Source organism: Hordeum vulgare, chromosome 7H, assembly GCF_904849725.1.
Source record: "Hordeum vulgare subsp. vulgare chromosome 7H, MorexV3_pseudomolecules_assembly, whole genome shotgun sequence".
Taxonomy (NCBI): Eukaryota; Viridiplantae; Streptophyta; class Magnoliopsida; order Poales; family Poaceae; genus Hordeum; species Hordeum vulgare.
In genome coordinates, this window is record NC_058524.1 from 408,751,805 (window position 1) to 408,761,545 (window position 9,741).

Sequence of the window (9,741 nt, forward strand, 5' to 3'; positions counted from 1 at the left end):
CGACATTAATCTCAGAACATAGTGGATACTAGGGATCAATCCCCATCAAAACTAACTCGATTACATGATAGATCTCATCCTACTCATCACCGCCCAGCGAGCCTACGAATAGATTACTCACGGACGACGAAGAGCTTTATGGAATTGGAGAGGGAAGAAGGTTGATGATGACGATGGCGAAGATTTCCCCTCTTCGGAGCCCAAGACGGACTCCAGATCTGCCCTCCAGATGAAGAACAGGTTGCGGTGGCGCCTCCATATCGTAAACGCGACGAAAACTTCTATTTTTATTTTTTTCTGGGACGAAAGGGAACTTATAGACCTGAGATTGGGGGCGGCAGAGCTGTATGGGCCCCACAAGCCTGCCCACCGCCACCAGGGGGTGGCGGAGCCAGGGCTTGTGGCCCATTGGCCCACCCCCTCAGGTGGAACTTGGCGTAGATATTTTTCATATTTTCCAAAAATGCTCCCCGTAAATTTTCAGGACGTTTGGAGAACTTTGATTTCTGCATAAAAATAACACCAAGGCAATTCTGCTGAAAACAACATAAGTCCAGGTTAGTTCCATTCAAATCATGCAAATTAGAGTCCAAAACAAGGGCAAAAGAGTTTGGAAAAGTAGATACGATGGAGACGTATTAGTGATCAACAATGAATATTGGGAAACAGCTCACCCCAATTCGCCACTTCATCAAATTCCTCAGTCCCCTGCTGTCACTTAGGAAATTCACGCTAGATCTGATGAACGTCACACTCTGATGAAATCAATTGCAGAAGAAGTACCAGCTACATCAGCTGAAGAAAGTATTGACCAAACTCCTATTGAGGATATTGCTGCACCCAATCCTCAACCCATTGCTAGCCAGGCTGTCGTTGATGAATCTGCTAAGCATATTCATCGGGCTGAAGAACGTGTGGGTGAAGAAACTGCTCCTCATGTTGAGGCTACTACTGATGAGCCCCATGTTCAAAATCCTCAGTCAACAGTTCTTGTGGCTCAAATTTCTTAAACTAATGGTGAGCTAAGAGGACTTATTGGGTGATATAAGACAAATCTTTAACCCAAACCACTTCGGTCATTCATAGTTACAAATAAACCCAAATTCCTCAAGGAGAATTTTTATGATGAACATCATTTCTTGACGGGTGGAAATCCGTATGACTCTCCGAGGACAAGGTGCAAGAGGTTCTGGATTTCGACACAAATGAACTTCTATGGTGTTGTGATCTTTGAAAAACAACCAAGCACAATTCACACAAAACACAAAACAAAACAACAACCAATATGTCCACTAACAGAAACATACCACTTTCATCATGTGAAAACTAGTAGCTACAGCCACTCAATAAGTTCAACCAAGGCATGAATATGAAAGTATGAGGAGCACAACAATACCTAACCAACATCAATATTGATAGGTTCATGAAGCAATGGTAATCAAGCTCTCAACATGATAAAAAACATTGCACATTAGGACTTGGTGAAAATCTCAGTTTGCACTTGCAATTTTTAAACTGGTGGCGGGTTGACATCAATAAAAATTTATTCTATAGCAAATTTCATGGCATGAAATTTAACACGACGACAGAGGGAAATATCTGTTAGAAAAATGAGCGATTCACCAAATGATTTTACTAGCAGAAATAATAGATAAACCACGACTACCAAAGCTAACATATGATAAGCCATGCAATTGTAGAGAGATGAATAGGAACGGAACATATCTAGAAAAGAAACTACAATAAGAAGTTGAGGCATGAACTCAAACAAGAAGAAAACGAGAACGTACTGAGTTGCAGCTGCAGCAGTAGTGGTGTTGGTGTAGTCGTTGGACATGTTGTCGAAGAGGTGGTCGACGTCAGGGAAGAAGTCGTCGTCCGGGAAGAGGTCGTCGGTATCCGTCATGAAAGCCAGTAGTCGCGCGAAGCGCTCCCCAAAAACCTTATCGCCCTTGATGACCCACAAGTATAGGGGATCAATCGTAGTCCTTTCGATAAGTAAGCGTGTTGAACCCAACGAGGAGCAGAAGGCTCTGATAAATGGATTTCAGCAAGGTAATAACTGCAAGCACTGAAAGTAGCGGTAACAAGTGATTGTGTAGCGAGGTGAAACGTACCAAGCAAAAAAGTAACAAGTAACAAGTAGTAGCAACGGTGCAGAAAGTGGCCCAATCCCTTTTGTAGCAAGGGACAAGCCTGAACAAAGTCTTATAGGAGGAAAAACGCTCCCGAGGGAACACGGGAATTTCTCTCATGCTAGTTTCATCATGTTCATATGATTAACATTCATTACTTTGATAGTTTGATATGTGGGTGGACCGGCGCTTGGGTACTGATCTTACTTGGACAAGCATCCCACTTATGATTAACCTCTCTCGCAAGCATCCGCAACTACAAAAGAAGAATTAAGACAAAGTCTGACCATAGCATTAAACTAGTGGATCCAAATCAGCCCCTTACGAAGCAACGCATAGACTGGGGTTTAAGCTTCTGTCACTCCAGCAACCCATCATCTACTTACTACTCCCCAATGCCTTCCTCTAGGCCCAAATATGGTGAAGTGTTATGTAGTCGACGTTCACATAAGACCACCAGAGGAAAAGACAACATACATCATATCAAAATACCGAACGAATATCAAATTCACATGACTATTATCAGCATGACTTATCCCATGTCCTCAGGAACAAAAGTAACTACTCACAAAGCATAATCATAATCATGATCAGAGGTGTAATGAATAGCATCAAGGATCTGAACATAAACTCTTCCACCAAGTAATCCAACTGGCATCAACTACAAAGAGTAATCAACACTACTAGCAACCTTACAAGTACCAATCGGAGTCGTGAGACGGAGATTGATTACAAGAGATGAACTAGGGATTGGAGAGGAGATGGTGCTGATGAAGATGAAGATGTTGATGAAGATGCCTCCTCTCCGATGAGAGGAGTGTTGGTGATGACGATGGCGACGATTTCCCCCTCCGGGAGGGAAGTTTCCCCGGCAGGATCGTCCTGCCGGAGCTCTAGATTGGATCTGCTCAAGTTCCGCCTCGTGGCGGCGGCGAATCCACGAAAAAGCTCCCGAATGATTTTTTCTGGACCAAAACCCTTCATATAGCAAAAGATGGGGGCTAGTGGGCCGTCAGGGAGCCCAAAAGCCCCCACTCCGCCACCAAGGGGTGGTGGTGGCAGGGCTTTTGGCGCCCTGGCATCCCCCCTCTGGTACTTCTTTCGCCCATTATTTTTTATATAATCCCAAAAAATTCCACGTAACTTTTCAGGGCATTTCTAGATGTGCAGAATAGTGGACTAAGATTTGGTCCTTTTCCAGTCTAGAATTCCAGCTGCGTGAATTCTCCCTCTTCAAATAAACCTTGCAAAATAAGAGAGAAAAGGCATGAATATGGTACCACAAAGTAATATAACAGCCCATAAAGCAATAAATATCAACATGAAAGCATGATGCAAAATGGACGTATCAACTCCCCCAAGCTTAGTCCTCGCTTGTCCTCAAGCGAAAACCAAGTTCCATAAACATGTCCACATGTTGAGGGACGAAGGTGTCGAAAAAACATAATACGAACATGAGGGCATCATGATCACACATAGAACAGCAATGCATCATAAAGATTCTTATGGGAAAGTAACAATTCCTTCACAAGGCAAAGCATGAAGCAAAAACCTTACCAAGAAGTAACCAACAATAGTCCGTAGTCATTGAAGCAATTGCAATTTATCACAACATCAGAAAGAGTCAAATAAGAGCTTGTAAGGCAAACCCACATACTCAATCATCTCTTTTGTTTTCCACAATTGTTACAACTAACGTGGTACTCATGGTGTGAAAGTTTCAGCTGGACATAGAGGAAGATAGGGGTTTATAGTTTTGCCTCCCAACGATCTACCTCAAGGGTAAAGTCAACAATAATAAGGCATAAGTACTCAACTCCAAGTTGATATATGAATATAGATCTTTCCCAAGCATGTGACGGTAGCCAAGACAAGGGCAAAAATAGGGAATTGGTGAAGATCACCATGACTCTTACAAGGGCAAAAAGTAAAGGTACAATATAGGCCATTCGCAGAGGGAAGCAGAGGTTGTCATGCGCTTTTGAGGTTTGAGTGCGTGTCCTCTTAGTGCGGAGGAACGTCACTTTATATTGCCTCCTGTGATAAAGAACTTTATTATGCAGTCTGTCTCTTTTATGTCTTCGTCATCACAGGTTCGTACAAAGCTTATTTTCCACACACTAATAGATCATACATATTATAGAGCAATTTTTATTGCTTGCACCAATAACAACTTACTTGAAGGTTCTTATTCAATCCATAGGTAGGTATGGTGGACTCTCATGGCAAAACTGGGTTGAAGGTTTATGGATGCACAAGTAGTATCTCTACTTGGTGCGGGAGTTTTGGCTAATATGAGGAGGGAAGCAATCGTCACATGCTAAGGGATCTCTAATCAAATAATATTGTTTGGAACCAAGCAAACACAATTCATTATGTTGTCTTCCTTGTCCAACATCTACTCCTAAGCATGTAATAGTTTGGTGAGTGCTCACAATTGTAAAAAGTGTCTAAGATGATATATTTATATGTGAACCTCTCTTCCGTTAGTACTTATTATTAATTGCAACAATGACTGAGGTCTGTGTTGATTTATTCTCAACAAGTTCCAATCATTATACGTGTCATAAGTGAAGTTATCACTTTCCATAAGATCGTCTCATGATCTTTCATGCTATCGTTATTTTCATACTTTTGATCATGGCACAAAGCAAAGCCCTTGACTAAGATACTCTTTATTATATAGCTCGCAAGCTCGAATACATCGGGGGAGAGACAAAAGAAAAAGACTCAAACTAAACACTAAAGACTTATTCTTTTAAGAGAAGAAATAAAAACCAAAAAGGAAAGAACTAAAACAAAGGTAAAAGCAAAAGATATAAAGGTGATACGATACCAGGGCAACTCCCCGAAGCTTGGCAAAAGCCAAGGGGATTTCCCATACCAATGCTTAGTTGTCTTCCTTCGGTGGTGATGGTGGTGGAGTTGTTGCCTTTGATTCCGAGAGAGCTATCAATCTTTGATTTATACCTTTGAGATGTGGAGGAAGGGTTGGAGAAAATCTACTCCTTCAACATCTTCAATGTTGAACATAGGTTGAACTTCCTCCCTAGCTTGGGTTTTCTCCTTAGCTTGTCCCCTGGCTTCCGTGACTTCTACTCTTTTCACATCAGCATCTACTTCTTCATGAACTTGGTGAAGATCATTCTCCCCAACAGATTCCTGAGACATCTTTGCTCTAAATCTACGACAGACAACAAGATCGAAACGAAAACAAAGGAAACTGCGCGATACGGAGATCAAAACCTTCGGGCGAGTATATATTGATTTTTTTGGACCAGAAGGAGCGCTCCGCAAGAAAGCGGAGTCCGGGAGGCACACGAGGTGCCCACAAGCTTGCCCTCCGCCACCAGGGGGTAGGGGGCGGTGGCAGGGCTTGTGGCCGCCTCGTGCGCTCTTCGGACTGCTTTTTATTTTTCTAATTTTCCAAAAATTCCAAAATGGAGGAAATTTACTATTAGAAAAGCGTCGGAGTCCAATTTCTTACCGAAACAGATACATCTTCGTTTTCAGGGTCTGAAACAGGCTGATAAACATCCCTTATGTACTCCTCTGGAGTTATGACATTGATGATATTGGTCTCAACATTTATGGGAGTACCAGACATGTAATGCTTGATTCTTTCTCCATTTACCACTCTAGGGAAATTTCCTTCCGTGTTATTGATTTTGATGGCACCGGAACGATATACTTCCTCGATAACATAGGGACCTTCCCATTTAGAGAGAAGCTTGCCTGCAAAGAATCTCAAACGATAATTGTATAGCAGGACATAATCACCTACATTGAACTCTCGTTTCTGTATTCGTTTGTCGTGCCATCTCTTAACCTTTTCATTGAACAACTTGGCATTCTTATATGCCTGGGCCCTCCATTCATCTAACGAGCTGATATCAAACAACCGCTTCTCACCGCAAGTTTGAAATCAAAGTTGAGCTCTTTGATTGCCCAATAAGCTTTGTGTTCCAGCTCAAGAGGTAAATGACAGGCTTTATCGTAAACCATTTTATACGGTGACATGCCCATGGGATTCTTATAAGTAGTCCTATAAGCCCATAGTGCATCGTCAAGTTTGCTAGACCAATTCTTTCGAGACCTATTGACGGTCTTTTGTAGGATCAATTTGATCTCCCTATTACACAACTCCACTTGACTACTAGACTGAGGATGATAAGGAGATGCAACTCTATGGTTGACATCATACTTAGCGAGCATCTTGCGGAAAACACTATGAATGAAGTGTGAACCGCCATCAGTCATCAGATATCTAGGGACTCCAAATCTTGGGAAAATGACTTCTTTAAGCATCTTAATAGAGGTGTGGCGATCAGCATTTTTAGTGGGGATAGCTTCTACCCACTTAGTGACGTAATTCATAGCAACTAAGATGTGAGTGTACCCATTGGAACTCGGGAAGGGTCCCATATAATCAAAGCTCCAGACATGAAATGGTTCAATGACAAGTGAATAGTTCATAGGCATTTCTTGATGCTTACTGATACTCCCTGTTCTTTGGCATTCGTCACAAGACAAGACAAACTTATGGGCATCCTTGAAGAGAGTGGGCCAATAGAAACCTGATTGCAATACCTTATGAGCAGTTCTATCTCCATCATGGTGTCCTCCGTAGGCTTCAGAATGACACTTCTACATGATCTGTCCCTGTTCATGTTCACGCACACAACATCTAATAACACCATCTACTCCTTCCTTATAAAGGTGAGGATCATCCCAAAAGTAGTGTCTCAAATCAAATAAGAATTTCTTCTTTTGCTAATAGGTGAAACTGGGTGGTATGTATTTGGCTACGATATAGTTTGCATAATCGGCATACCACGGTGCAATATGTGAAGTGCGGATGACATAAAATTGCTCATCAGGAAAGTTGTCATCAATAGGTAGTGGGTCATCAAGGACATTCTCTAGCCTAGACAAGTTATCTGCTACGGGGTTATCAGCGCCCTTTCGGTCAACGACGTGCAAATCAAATTCCTGTAGCAGCAGAACCCATCTGATCAGCCTAGGCTTAGCGTCCTTCTTCTCCATAAGGTACTTAATAGCAGCATGATCAGAGTGAATAGTGACTTTGGAGTCAACTATATAATATCTGAACTTTTCACATGCAAACACGACTGCTAAAAATTCCTTCTCCGTAGTGGCGTAGTTTCTTTGGGCACTGTCTAGAGTTTTACTAGCATAGTGAATAACATTCAACTTCTTGTCAACTCTTTGTCCTAGAACAGCACCAACAGCATAATCACTAGCGTCACACATGATTGCAAAGGGCAAGTTCCAGTTAGGTGGTTGAACAATAGGTGCGGTTATCAAAGCCTTCTTAAGTATTTCAAAGGCTTCCTCACAATCCTCATCAAAAAAAAGGAACATCCTTCTCCAAGAGGTTGGTAAGAGGTCTAGAAATCTTAGAGAAGTCTTTAATGAACCTTCTATAGAAACCAACATGATCTAGGAAACTTCGTATACCTCTGATATCTGTGGGGCAAGGCATTTTCTCAATTGCATCAACCTTAGCCTTATCAACTTCAATGCCTCTTTCAGAGATTTTGTGTCCTAAGACGATGCCTTCATTAACCATAAAGTGGCACTTCTCCCAATTCAAGACGAGGTTGGTATCTTCGCATCTCTGTAAGACTCGATCAAGGTTGCTGAGGCAATCATCAAAGGAAGACCCGTAAACGGATAAGTCATCCATGAAAACCTCGACAATCTTTTCACAAAAGTCAGAGAATATAGCCATCATACATCTTTGGAAGGTGGCAGGTGCATTTCATAGGCCAAAAGGCATACGTCTATAAGCAAAGGTACCGAAGGGGCAGGTGAAAGTGGTTTTCTCCTGATCAGATTGTGCAATAGGTATTTGCGAGAAACCTGAATAACCGTCTAGAAAGCAGAAGTGTGTGTGTTTTGATAGCCTTTCTAGCATTTGGTCGATAAACGACAAAAGGATAATGATCTTTCCTGGTTGCCTTGTTCAGTTTTCAGAAGTCTATCACCATTATATAGCCGGTAATAATCCTTTGTGGGATTAGTTCATCCTTATCATTAGGAACGACGGTGATACCTCCCTTCTTAGGTACGCAATGTACTGGACTTACCCAATCACTATGAGCAACAGGATATATGATTCATGCTTCCAGAAGCTTTAATATTTCTTTTCTAACGACCTCTTTCATCTTAGGATTTAATCTCCTTTGATGATCAACAACTGGTTTAAAGTCAGGATCGGTTTTAATCTTGTGCTGACATAGAGTGGGACTAATACCCTTAAGATCATCAAGAGTATATCCAATAGCAGCACGATGCTTCCTTAGAGTTTTTAGTAACTTATTCTCTTCGTGCTCTGAGAGGAGGGCACTAATAATGATAGGATATATCTCCTTCTCATCAAGATAGGTATACTTAAGAGTATCAGGCAACTGTTTAAGCTCGAACACAGGATCACCCTTTGGTGGGGGAGGATCCCCAAGCAGTTCAACAGGCAGATTATTCTTGAGAACAGGATATTGTTCTAAGACAATTTTATCTATCTCATCTCTCTCCTCCATATGCATATCATTTTCATGCTCAAGCAGATATTGCTCTAAAGGATCCGTAGGAGGTACGACAATAGAGGCAAGAGCAATGATTTCATCCCTACCAGATGACTCTCTTTCATGGGGTTGTCTTCCAAACTTGGAGAAGTTAAATTCATGAGACACACCCTTGAAACTAACTGTGACAGTCTGCTTAATGCAATCAATGTGAGCATTGACAGTGTTGAGAAAGGGTCTACCAAATATGATGGGACAAAAGCTATCTTGTGCAGTACCAAGGACGAGGAAATCAGTAGGATACTTCGTCTTACCAAAGAGGACTTCTACGTCTTTCACAATTCCCACAGGGTGGATAGTGTCTTTATTAGCTAGCGTAATAGTGACATCAATGGGTTCTAACTCAGCAGGTGTAATCTCATCTTTGATTTCATCATATAGAGAATGGGGTATTGCACTAACACTAGCTGCCATATCACATAAACCATGGTAACAGTGATCTCCTATGTTGACAGAAACAACGGGCAGGCCAACTACAGGTCCGTATTTGTCCTTCGCGTGAGGTTTAGCAATTCTAGCGGAGTCCTCACAGAATTTATAACATGCCCGTCTACGTCTTCGGCTAAGAGATCTTTGATAATAGCAACACTAGGTTCAACTCTAATCTCCTCAGGGGGTGCAAGTGGTCTAATGTAACCCCTACGTATCACAGTTCGAGCTTTAGAATAATCCTTTATCCTAGCAGGGTATGGTGGTTTCTCAGTGTAAGCACAAGGAACAACAGGATCACTAAAAGCAATGACCTTCTCCTCAACTAGATTGGTTTTGGCTATGTTGCTTTCTATAGGACGATTATATTTAAACCACTTCTCTTTGGGAAGATTAACATGAGCAGCAAAAGATTCACATAGAGAAGCTACTATCTCAGAGTCAAGTCCATACTTAGCGCTAAAATCTCTAGAAGTGTTTGTCTCAACAAAAGATTTAACGCAATCAAACTGGAAATTCATACCTAATTCCTTACCTTCCTCCAACTCCCAATCTTCAGAGTTGCGTTT